At 36.7% G+C, this 12,790-nt stretch overlaps 1 protein-coding gene across 2 annotated transcripts in view; it reads right to left on the bottom strand.

Annotated features, from left to right (window-relative positions):
• HECW2 (HECT, C2 and WW domain containing E3 ubiquitin protein ligase 2) overlaps window positions 1-12,790 on the bottom strand; it is a 184,344-nt gene that overhangs the window by 169,909 nt on the left and 1,645 nt on the right. The window lies entirely within an intron of this gene.

Genomic DNA, 12,790 nt, shown 5'->3' with positions numbered 1-12,790 from the left:
CAAGAGAATAGGGAGAGATTATATAAGAAAAATGGCTTGAGGTTAGAGATAAAGACAGGGAGAAATCCTTAAAGTTACCGTCACGGGCAAAACAGACTCAACTTGGGGAAAACTATTCATTTATTTCTAAAACTAGCAGGAGAATGAGACAGAGAACAAGATAACCTCCCCCCACCCCTCCCTTTTCCTGGGCTTAACATTATCTCTACTACCTTCCCCCCCCGAGCGGCACAGGGGGGAAGAGAGAATGGGGGTCGCGGTCAGTTCATCACGCGTTGTTTTATGCCACTACTTCGTCGTCGGGGGAAGAACTCCTTGCATTCCTCCTCTGCTCCAGCGTGGGGTCCCTCCCATGGGCCACAGTCCTTCGTGAAACTGCTCCAGCGTGGGTCATCTCTTCCACGGGGTGCAGTCCCTCCAGAACAGCTGCCCCAGCAGGCCCTCCACAGGCCACAGCCTCCTTCAGGCATCCACCTGCTCTGGCATGGGGTCCTTCCCGGGCTGCAGGTGAATCTCTGCTCCTCCGTGGACCTCCATGGGCTGCAGGGGAACAACCTGCTTCACCATGGTCATCACCACAGGCTGCAGGGGAATCTTGGCCGCTGACCTTGGCGTCTGCAGCCGTTCCTCACAAAAGGCTGGCAGACACTTCTCAGGATCCTTTTTACATCTTGTTCACATCTCATCTCCTCTCCACTTCTTGCAGCCGGGCCGGGCCGAGTTGGGCCCAGTCGGCCGCCCGGCAGGAGGCCAGAGGGTGAGGCCTGCAAAGCCCACAAGGCTCGCGCCTCCCCCTCTCTGCCCCCGCTCAGCTGCTTCACATCTGCTCTCCTTTTTTGTCTGTTTTCCCTTTCTTAAATAGGTTATTGCAGAGGCATTATCATGGAACATTCTGCTACCAATTGGCTCGGCCTTGGCCAGCAGCGGGTCTGCCCTAGGCCTGGCCGAGTCCACTGAACAAAGGGGAGCGACTTCTAGCAGTTTCCTACAGAAGCTGCCACCTTAGGCCCCCCCTCACTAACAAAACCAGAACAACTCCTCAGGAAAGGAGTATGATGACACATATGGAAGAAGTGACAGTAGCAAACACCTTAGAGAAATCAACAATATTAGAAATCTTCACACTGACAAAGCACAACAAACAAATATTTGGGTTTTCGGAGTAAATAAAAATACAGTACAGAGTTTAGGAAATAAGGCCCAAGTAAGAAATGAACCATACATCTAACTGCTGAGTCTTGTACACAAATCACTGTGTTACCTGTAGAAAAAAAGCGGTGGTTTATACTGCTGTATACCACTGAATATGCAGTAACTCTTGTTCATGTAATCTGCGTAACAGTTTATACCGGGAGCGAAACCTGAACCCTTGCAGAGGCAGAGCCAAAAAAACCAGGAATTCTTGAGACAAACATCAAAAACTCAAAGATAAGAAAAAATAGTTAGAGTAAGAGCAGTCCAGAGTATGGCTGGACAAACTCTCTAAAGAAACTGAAGAATGGAGAAAATAAATCTCTACAAGAATTCACAGTTTTAAATATTCTGATACGCAGATGACACACTGCAAGGATATCTGGAGTGCAGTTTGAACAGATCAAAGTCACTCTTATCCTGGTGTACTTGGATCAGGAATACCTGTCAGGTTTCCACTAAGCTCATATCAGTGTTAGGCAACCATTTAAATCTCAGGCTAGATTTTGGGCTGGTATGTGATTTCAGAGCAGGAATCCAAACTACCACATGGCAATTATTCCAGGAATACTGAAACCACATACAAGCATTTCTCTCACTGACAAACGTGGTTTTGTTTTTACAGCGACATTAGTATGCTGAGGTAGGCAGCACGCTATTCTACATTTGTGGCCTCACCTGCTTTGCTTTACACAAAAACTAAAATGCCATCTGTCTTCTTTATTCTACAGTAGAATTCACAGGGTATATCATTCTTGCCACATCAATACCACTCTGGTTTTTTTGGTTGATGGGTGCAAGCCCTAGTTTTGTGGTTTACCTCAACAGTTGTTTTACAAGGCGACTTTAGAGACTTCGCTCACACTCCATTTATCCAAACTTGGTTTGCAATAAAGACCCACTTTCTAATCCCTGAAGCAAGTACTGAACCATGTGTTATGAAACTTGGATTCACCCGCTGACAGGCTAGAAGTACAGATGTAAATGATGCAGCCCATGTAGTACACAACAACAGGTATCCAGATTTCTACTGTGAGGTTTTTCCTGATGATGGCCTGGTGGCATCATGCACTTGCAACCTGTAGGAGCTATTCTCCATTGCCTAGGATCTTGTACGAAGTGCTACCTCCTATTTCCTAGTGAAGTCTCAATGTGTTGTACAGATCATAATTATAGATTTTTAAAGCAAGACTGCATAGAGTGCTATCATTATTCTAGGAAGAATAATCCTGCAATGACAGAGTGCAGTCTACACATGCAAAAATTTATCTCCCTCTAAGGACTCTAGTTCAGGGGACAAAGATGCTATTATGCCATTAATTAACAACAGGTACTGAAGACTTTTGATCACGTGAGTTAGGCTATGTAAGGGATATGGTTATTACATGAGCAGATTATTGCAGGGTGAGTACTCTGCAAGGTGAATATTTGTACCTGGATTTTATCAGTGAATAGGAAAAGGACTCTAATTCCTGAAAAGTCTGTTCTAATCAGAGTTAAATAGCACACTTAATTCTAAACTAATGCATCTTATTAAACATAAGCAGAATTAATTTCCTAGCGAAAAGCTGAATGCAGCAGGAAAAAAAGGGAAATAAATGTTACTTAGTTTAGCCTTGATGGCTAATTCATGGTACTTTACTACACTATTATCAAAGGTGTCTGAATAACTTCAGTAAAGTGCCATAATATATTACTGCAGAAAACATCATTTCCACATAATATTCCTACAAATAACAAATGCTGTTTAGGCATCAAGCTACTGCTTTCACATAACATTATAATAACATTACTTCCACAAAGGCAAGTATGACATTCTGAGAAAAACAAAATATTCCAGGTGATGTAACTACTGAAAAATCATTATGATTACAACTTGGTATATTTTGGAGAATATTATTACCACATATTTGTTAAACTTCTTAATTTGCCTAAAATTACCCATGATTTGGAGAAGCTTGCTGAAGCTTCTCATTTCAGGTGTTAGATCTATTTGTTTCTGAGAAGCGCTAGGTTGACACATGAACAGAAAGTGGCAGGAAAAGAAATGCTGTTTCTCCCACAGCAAGCACACTAATGTAAAGCTTAAAAACGAAGCCACAGCAGCACATTTTTGCATAGACCTTTGAACTGCACCATATGGTTGACACTCAATTAGGCAAAGATTTATCAGTCCCTGATTGGAATGTGTCCAGGACTCGCTATTTTCTCAAATCTTTGAACCAGAAGACTAGAATTGAACATACAATTTTCTGGACTCACATAAGATACCATACACTTTCCAATCTTTGAATTAAATGAAAAATTAATATATATTTTCTTGGGTATGCATTTCTAGATTTTAGAATAAAGCTATACCAATGCTATAAAAGCTACAAAAAGGCAGTTTCATGTTACAGCTTTAGGCAAGTTAACATCTCACCACTGTCAAAAAGGTGAGGTCCAAATCCCTACCAGTTCTCCTCAAGCAGTCCCATCCCTTACTTTACATCTGCTTTAGCAACCACCAGATTGCGTGGCAAAGAATGTTCTATTCACTAAAATGCCAGAATACCAACCCAATAAAAGTGTGTATTTTATTGCTGATTCAGCAAATTGAATGAGTTCTCTGTGCAATCTGAGGGGCACAAGATCCAATACGACTGACAATGATCCCATGATTGGGAAGAGACAGCAAGGGAGAAGGGAATGAGACAACTTCTGTTTGAAAGCACAATGCTGTTATTTTTACTTCTAATCAAACATTAACTGTTTTCTACTCTCTGACACTTTGCTTCTGCTTTTAGCTGTATGCTTTGTAAATTCATTTACATCACCCCCAACTGCAGCACTAAATTAATGAACAACAGACAAGTCCATGACTTCAAGTCTAAAAGTGCTAAGAGTGGATAAAGAAATAAGAACTTCAGAATGAATTTTATCCAAGAGACTATTGGAGAGAATGTCAAGATCTGGAACATAAAATGTTGTGACTGCCTAGGAAAAGATGTAACTTTTTCATTCAAGGTTGTATATTTCATTTATTTGATAATGGACAATATTAGACCAAAGCAGGTCATGATTTTTTTTCCCTATCAGATTATTTGAGGCAATAGAAATGTAACAAAGAAGTTATTCGCAGTGAAAATCCTAACCCAAAATTTGTCAGTAATGAAGGCAGTCAAACATAAAGCTTTTATGTTAAATTGTAAAAGCTTAATTTTAAATTCCATGTAAGACTCTCTGGTTCAATTCTGCTTTTATAGACAGATGGGAGGGTTTTTTCTTTGCTTTTTTATTATAAATGTACTTGAGTGCATCTACTCAGTTCACTGAAAAAAAAAACCTAAAAACATAATTTGCAATATTTTAATCCATGAGGCTTAATTCCTTTGCAATTGCCATTTCAGTGTAGCAACAGACTTCACTGTCAGTATTGCTACAAAGGGATTAAACTTTCCCTGTTGATTTTGTATACTGGGAAAAAAAAGTAATTGAAGGGTTTGATTGGTTTTGTTTGAAGGTTTTTATTTGTTTTTTCCTTTTCATAAGTATCACCTCATCATTGCAATTCATATTTTCATAAACATTGGAATATTCTTCTACTATAATAAAACTGTAAAACATTTCTGTAGTCCTGTTTTTCTATGTCACCAGTTTACTGAAACCTCATGGAATAGTAACTAACTTCTAACATAGCAAGTGTAATGTGGGAATGAACAATACTACTTAAAACCATCTTCAACTGTAAATTTACTAGCAGCACTAGACAAAAAAGTGTATTTACAACTTTGAGGTGCTCACATAGTTTACAGAATAATACTGGTGCATTGTAAATCACAGCTATTCTACTTCCATGACCTTTCCCAATGTGCTCCGTTAGACTCTTTGATCAGGGAAGATGCTTTTTCTTGATTTGACAGATTAATACAAACTTTATTACCTTAACAGAGGGGCTCAACAAAAACTTGACTGCTGCTTTGGCATTAAGTGTTTTTATCATTATTATTTTGTACATACAGTATAGTTTAATAAAGAAGGTTCAATTACTTTGGCCAAACACAGCCTTTCTACACTGACAAGACACCGTAGAAGACTGCTAGACACATTCTTAGCCAGGTGTGTATCAAGTGACAAATGGAGATATTAAGTGATTTTGCTGGAGTTTTTCACAAAGCAGCACCTTAGCTGGAACCCAAGAATTCTGATATAAAATCCCAAACTAGCAGATATTGATAGGAAATATCTGACATTCTATGAGCACCTGGTCACCAAGTTCTAGTTTTCCATTCTACGGCACAAAGCTACATTCTTTCTACAGTCTGTTTATGTGTACTGCATATGCTCAGAGCTTTCCTAATTTTTTTTTCAAATTTATTGGAAAGGATGGGAAGGAATCGAGATAGGTCATTAGTACACTGTTTCCAAATTTTTTTTAAAATCCAATGAGCAGACAGTACTTCACAAAAAAAATAATTCTATGTAAAATGTTGTATTCTTTTTTTGGTGGGAAGGCATATGATAAATACCATTTAGACAACAGAATTTATACTAAATTAAAATGTTACCATAAGTACCATCTTAATTTAAAATATTAATTAGAAAAAATATAATAATATGGCCTAATTCCTGGCTTTTCCTGTCAAAAGTCAATGACACATAGCTGCTAACTTGCACAAAAATATATTTGTATGAGGTTTTATTTTGCTTTTTGTAAATGCAATTCTTTACACATGATGAGGCCATCATCTCTTGTTTAGGACACCACCAGAGTCTGCGTACCATGGATTTACTCACATAGGTCTAGTCCACCCTTCTGCCCTAAGGCAGAACAAATTATGACTCAACCATTTCTGTGATATTTTACACAGGACACCTGCGTTCTGAGCAAATGATCAGAACACTGTCTTTGGCCACAAACTATAAAGAACAGTGATTACCTTGAAAATGCACAATGAGATTACAGGATATTATACACTTTTGGTGCACATAGGTATGAATTCTGATTACAAAATATAATGGACAAAAAATCCGTCCTAGTAAACTCTGCTAGTAAGCGCTACAGACTTGAGTAAAAGACAGTATTTCATTCAGCCTATATGTTCTGTGAGAAAAAAAATCAGATTCTGTATGGTATGAGCAGGCTGTCAAAAGGTCAATGTTAGCAAAAGAATTTTAATGTTCTCTTTAAATAAATAGTATTTATTCATCAATACTTTTTTTTGAGTCGGAACCAGGTTTTTGTCTGCAGTTTGACGTAGAACATTAAATCTGTCAGCATTTAAGGAAACAAGGTCTGAAGGGAGAAACAGTATTTTATAAAGCAGTATTTAGGGCAACTGCATTTTAACTTAATTAAATACTGCACTATTAGAAGTACAGAAAACGCTGCATTGTTTGTAAATGCAGTTAAGCCTTTTAATCAAACCATCACCTTTTTGTAAGTACATCAACAAAAGTAACAGCCAGTAGATAAAAATAAAACAATTAATATTAGAATATTGCTTAGATTGAGTAATTAACTTCAGGACATTCAAAACAATAAGCAGAATGATATATTTTGCTGAATGTACTAAGTTTTGAATGTAAATCAAACTCTGCTACTCAAGATAACTAAACGTGTTAGCTGCACTAACATCTATTCCTGATGCAAGTTGTTTTGAGAGATAACAGACCAGATTCTCTGGTGTGGAACTGGTATTTTGCATTGCACTGCAGGGTACTCCATTAAACTCACAAAGATCCCAGTGTAAAATGGATGCTCACAGTGTAGGTTATGCTCCTCTCCTTTTTCCCTGCTGCTGGCATAAATCCAGGCTCAAATCCCCCAGTCCCTTGGTTCAGTCTCCACAGGATCACTGTAACTTTCAGGCAGATAAACGACGCTTTCCCTCCCACTGATGAATGAATTCTGTACGAAGTGGACACAAGAATTTGAAGTGAAAAAAGGCAAGCTGTGTTCTCCTTTTGTGCATGCATCTGGTTTACAGCCTGTATCAGTCTGCAGCTCCCAGGATTTGGGCCACACTCACCAAAGCGACACAGCAGTCTGGTTTTTCACACAAAAATAGCACAGCACTTCAAAGAGTGCACAATGCAGGTTTAGTACATAATAAGGCAAAATCTCTCCCAAAAATATATGCTGACTTTTGATTATATTCAAAAAGAAAATGTTCCTTGTAAGGACTGCATAAACAATTCATGAACTCAAATATAAAATGTTAATTAACGTGTATCTGGTGTGATCCCTTTGTTTTCTATCCATCTCTGGTTTAAAATCTGAAGGTTGTTATCTTACTATTTGATAGAGTGCTCCTGCTTTGTTGTTTACTTATTCTGAAGGAGAAGTCATTCTTCCAGTAACAAACTGAAAACACAACAGTCATTTACCACTTCTATCATGTCAGTCAGCATCTGACCCTTACCTGCACTTCAAAAATAGGCCAGCAGATATGTTAAGCTTATGTGTCACTGGCATTAAGGCAAGAGGCAAACTCTTACTCAGAATTAAATTCTATTTTATAAAAAGCACTTAAATAGGATTTACAGCTTTCAATTTTTGAATAAAAAATAGGTAAATAATATTACTAAGAACATTGCTATTGATTTAACAACTGAAACTTGTGATATCACATACTAGGATTGGAGATTTTCAGCCAGGCAGCCAGAACATATAGAAAGTCTTAATATAGAAAACAATAAAAGCTGTTATAAATCTTGCATTCTTACAGTGTTTTCCTTAGATTAAAAATAAGCATTTTCACTGCCAGCTCCTAAAGCATAAGAAAAGATAGAACTCTACAAATAACATTTTTCTTTCCTTTTAACAAAATTTATGCAATTGTTTCACACTTTGTTGAATTACACAGATATAAATAAGGAATGTTACTGTTTGTAGGAATACCACTGACAATCTATTTAAAATGGATTCAAACACCTAGCAGAATTCACTGTATTGTACTTAACATGAAATATTGCTTCTCAGCAGGAGTGTAGGTCACTGTTGCATAAAATCAAAGTGTACCAAATGTTCTGGTATGATTTCACTTTATTTCAGTGAAAGAGGTGCAAAGAGTGACAATTGAAATAATGACAAACATTTCTGTCATTGCAGGACTATCATGTTTGAGTGTTTTAGATGCCATTTAGACTTGTCATATACCTTTAAATCTGTTGAAATTTATGCATTAACTTGTCATGTACAATGACATTTTGATTACACTTGAATTCTGTATTCTTTTAGTTCAGTGCCTGAAAAGGGGGTATGTGTCTCTGAAAGGTAAAAAGGAAAGAATGTCTAGTGCCACAGTAGGTTTTTAATGCTAAACTCCTGAAGATATGGGGCTGGTCTGATAAGCCTATATGAACTAATTACGATAGAAGCCAATTCTGCTCTCATGTTTTAGAATGAAACAGGAATGATATTAATGTTGTCATTATTTTTTGTCCTTCTAATTTCTTAGCACTGTAAACACAATTAAAAATGATAAACCATTGTACTTTGGTTAATACTAATTTCTGAAGTAAACCCGAGTGCATGAAAACATTCTTTATTTAAAGCAATAGGACTCATTACTTACTCCTAAAGAAGCAGATGTCATCCCATAGTCTGCAGACTTCTCAGAGAGGAGTTGGACAGCAAACTGACACATTTTCAGAATATTGATTGTTTCTTGGTATAGTGCTCTATAGCCTGCTTCCTGATTTCCAAAAGTGAGAGTTCTGATTCAGAATCAATCTACCACTTAAATTGCCATCTTATCAGACCCTTCTCCAAATGAATTAATAGAATACAAATAAAATGCCAATTCTTTTACAAGTGTTCCACACTTCTCATATATGCATTTACACACTATAAATATTACCTATTGCAATATGCATTAAGATGAAGTTTGAGGAGAATGTTATTTATTCTATCCACAAAGTTGTGCAGAAAAGACTGACAAATAGTTTTGCATCCTCTCCTTTTCAGAGAATATTATGCACCTTCATAGCCAGAATATTGTACATGATGTATACAGCATGTTCATTTTTTAATTACTGAAATTGTAAGACATTGAAAGGAAAACAAAAGCAGGAGAAACATGAGTCCTATTTTTGCAATATTTTAACTAGAGACTTCTTATGTGCCCACAAGGTAAAGACAGAATGTAGCTGCAGAACTTGTATTTACATTTCAAATGTCTCTGACAATGTTCTGAACTACAGGTACCGGGGTTTACTGTAAAGATAATCTACAAGAAAGAATCAGAACCAGATCTGTATTATACACATCCAAAGTTCAAGGCTTTTTTTGTTTAAAACTTTCAGTCTGGGCTCAACAGCACACAAAGAACAAGTATTCTAGGATGGAACAAGTATCCAATAGGATGGAAAAATACCTAGTAACTTAGTGTGTCCTATCAAAAAGTGGGGAGACTTAGTTAAATAACAACTTAGATGCAAATCTATTAGTATATTTTCTATATATATTTATACACACACATATACAGACAGAATTATCTCCTTGCACGTTTCTTATTAAAGACATTAGTCTTCATACAAAATCTGATGGTTTTAGTTTATTTGGTCCTGTTGCCTATGTTCTTAAACTCACAATTCTCAGTGTGACACCATCATCAGTCATTCTACAGATGCTAATGGTATTACAGACTACCTCAGACAGCAAAACAAAAAGAAGAAATTTAAATTCTGTTTTCATAAAACTGATCTTAGTAACAAGAAAATTATTTAAGGAAGATGAATGAAGCACTGGTAACATGTTTATTTTCCTCATGATACATTGGACATCACAAATGGAATTTGGTTGCTTACAGAGAAGTGTCTAGAGCCATTTCAGACAACCTTAAGTATCCCAGCTGGCTTCCCTTGGCTTGAGACCACCTTACATTTTGCATGACGTCTGTTAGCCCTCTGAGAGTATCTTCAGTGGCCTGCAATATCTAAACTGGCACAAGACTTCTATGTTTAGGCACCTGAAAGCCTAATCCAGACTCCCTTTTGCTCTGGTCTACACTGTATGAAATAAATGAGGGTATTAGCTTTGTGCATCAATTTTACACTGCTGTAAAAATGACAAGATAAGTAGGAAACTGAAAACCAAAAGTGGTCTTCTGCTGATTAATATTCTAATACAATAGCATCTTCAATGAAACATTAACTTTATGTTCAATGGTTTGCATAATTCTTATACCATACTTGCAAAAAAGAGATGAAATTCTGTCATCAGTACTGATTAAACACTTGAGTTGCATATCTAAGGATTCCACTATTGTCTTCCTGCATTGCTGACTATTATCCTTCCTCGTCTGAGACAAAGCTGTCAAACTGAAGAAATATTGTGTTAGCTCACTATAAAAAAAAAAGGGGAGGAGGGGAAAAGGACAGCAGGTCAGAGGCAGGTAAGCAGAAAGGGATAAAAAGAGAACATTGTTCTTTATCTGGTGTACAAAATAAGGATTATCAATACCAGCAGCATAAGGAGGTAAAATATGTTATATAGAATACTTATAATGCTATATTATTATGAAATACATCTAATAATGCTAAGCCAAGGATAATCTTTTCATGATACTCTACTCAAAAGCTGGTCTCCAGCTTTCCTAAAGATTTGACAGGTTGCTACAAAGAACAGATGGATGCAAACAGACTAGGCAGCACAGAGTTATTACCAGTAAACCATGACAGTGGTAGAAATACACCAATAACTTGAATTCTCACCAAGTTTTACAGACATAACTGTAGAAGAATTTTACGGATGGATCAAACAACAGTGCTTTCAGCGTACTTGTGTTGATGCCCTTCTAAGTGTGCAAGGGATGATAATAAAAAAGAAAACAAACCAACATCGATGTGCTTATTTGAGAATTAAATTATTAACCTAAAGCATGTTGGAGTCTGGCAGCATGATCCAAGCAAACTCAGGAGTGAATATGTCATTACTGATTAAATGTACAAGGGTTCTGAAGAGGAAGCTTTCAGCTAGCAATTTCTACAGCTTGTATCTAATGTAATGTAAAAGGGCGGTTTTAGAAGAAGGGGACAAATGAGTTGAACCAACACTCAAGGAAAGCAGACCTAGAGCAATGAGAGAATAGGGTTGAGGCTGTTACTCCTACAAAATGTCTTCCTTGGCAGAATACTAACCCGGACACACAAACTGATCCAATTGAGTAGATTTGATTTATCCCACCTCTCAATTCAAACTTGCAAGTTCCACCTCCTGCTGCAGCATTCTCTCATACTATGTAAGGAATCCAAAATAGAGATCTTTGTACTAGTGTTTGCTCTCTGATTTACCTTCATACCAAAGCATTCTGTATAAGCAAGTAATTGAGTGAGATGAAAAGAATTTTAAAGACAAGCACTGCAGAAGTGCTGGCAGCTCAGACTCCACCTTGAACAAAGACTTCAATTCTACTGCAAAACAGTAGAAGGAATTCAAGAAAGATCAACAAAACTATAAAGAAGTATTTTACATGTGCTGGAATAAAACTTGTGAACTATGACAGTTGTAGAACATAATTATCTACAAATATACAGCAAATCTAAGTAAAAAAGAAATTATCAAAATAGTAAAAACACTGTAACTAAAATAAATGTCATTACAGGAAAGGGAAATGTAACAGCACCTTTAAGCAGTAAGCTCTATTGGAATATGGAAAAACTTCCTAGTGAAAGCCCCATTCCCTGAAAAATTTGAAATAAGAGTCAGGAGCTGATTGGAGACAATATACAAAAATAAACTGGAGCCATAAAACTGCTGAAATAATTAAAACATTATATGAATTATTCAATTTTTAACTAGATACAACTTACATTAAAGTTTTGCTAATGTGTGTGAGCTGCTGTATGCATCACACAAAGCACAATAACAAAAGTACACCTGTGTTCTTAACCACAAATCAAAACATTATTCTATCCTGTTTTAGCTTGGAACTTTGTGCAGCAATGATGATTCCACCAGGCATATACGTAGGTGGCAAACTATGATGGAAATTATACTGATTTGAAGAAAAAAGTAGGTGGTTTGTCATCATAATGCACTTGCCTGCACCATCTCTTATTGCCATATAAACAACAAGAAAAGAAAATACCATTTTTAGGTTATTTTGAAGACTCCTATGAAACTGTTGGGCAGGATATTTGGAGCAGAAAATAACATAAAACTGTTTAACTTCAGCTTTCAACACTCAGGTCTTTGATCACAGTCATCTTAAAATGGAAAACACGCTACAGACAGTTTAACGTATACATTTTACTCCTACGTTTTTTATATGTAGTTATTCTTATTGAACTATATGCCAACTTACAAAAGTAAAATAAAGAATGTGAATAAAAACTTCAATCAGGTTTTTAAATTAAGAGAAGTGTTTGATCTGTTTCAAAATGTATACAGTACCTTCAGAATTAACTATCTTGCTGTCAAATATTGTTACCCTACCTCAGCTGATGAAAGGATCTCTGAAATATAGTTTCCATTTGACCTACATATCAGTTGCTCTTTTATGTTCTCACTTCCTATCCATACTATTCTACTGCGTAAACTAGGCATCCCTACATTCCCTTGTGTCAATATCCTCTGATTAAAGAGCAGCCTAAGTACAACACAAGTAGTTAC

The sequence above is a fragment of the Chlamydotis macqueenii genome, chromosome 6 (assembly GCF_036417535.1).
Source record: "Chlamydotis macqueenii isolate bChlMac1 chromosome 6, bChlMac1.mat, whole genome shotgun sequence".
In the NCBI taxonomy this organism is placed as follows: domain Eukaryota; kingdom Metazoa; phylum Chordata; class Aves; order Otidiformes; family Otididae; genus Chlamydotis; species Chlamydotis macqueenii.
Note: the sequence above shows the minus strand (reverse complement) of the source record. Positions and strands in the feature narration are given on the sequence as shown.